The sequence below is a fragment of the Eriocheir sinensis genome, unplaced genomic scaffold (genome assembly GCF_024679095.1).
Source record: "Eriocheir sinensis breed Jianghai 21 unplaced genomic scaffold, ASM2467909v1 Scaffold585, whole genome shotgun sequence".
NCBI lineage: Eukaryota > Metazoa > Arthropoda > Malacostraca > Decapoda > Varunidae > Eriocheir > Eriocheir sinensis.
Window position 1 is genome coordinate 76,820 of NW_026111926.1, and position 696 is coordinate 77,515.

A 696-nucleotide genomic window follows, 5' to 3' on the forward strand; every position below is an offset into this window, starting at 1 on the left:
GCGTTATCCTCAGGTAAGAACGAGCTTTGTTTGGTGAAGAGGAAGAGAGATATTAGTGAAAACTGTTAGTGGTGAGTTCTGAGGCGCCTGAAGGGGGGTGGGTTGGCGAGAGAGAGAGAGAGAGAGAGAGAGAGAGAGAGAGAGAGAGAGAGAGAGAGAGAGAGAGAGAGAGAGAGAGAGAGATAACGTGGGGTTGAGGGAAGGAAGGAGAGAGAGAAGGAAAGCGAGAGAGAGAAGGAAAGCGAGAGAGAGAAGGAAAGCGAGAGAGAGAAGGAAAGCGAGAGAGAGAAGGAAAGCGAGAGAGAGAAGGAAAGCGAGAGAGAGAGAGAGAGAGAGAGAGAGAGAGAGAGAGAGAGAGAGAGAGAGAGAGAGAGAGAGAGAGAGAGAGAGAGAGAGAGAGAGAGAGAGAGAGAGAGAGAGAGAGAGAGATTGGGATAGGTGCTTCTTATCCTGTACCACTTAATTATCATTTCTTCCTCTGCAGGTGAGGTTGGAGGTAAACTAATTAAGTGTTTACCTGATTATCCGGAAAGGAGTTTGAGGGGGTGAAGTAGGTAGACAGATAGATAGGGAAGAAGGGAGGGAGAGAAGGAGGAAAGGAAGGGGAAGTAGAAATGATGAGAGGTAAAGAGAAAATGAGAGATGAAATTAGTGGGGAAGGTGGGTAAGTAGGTAGGTTGGTAGGCAGAGAGGTAG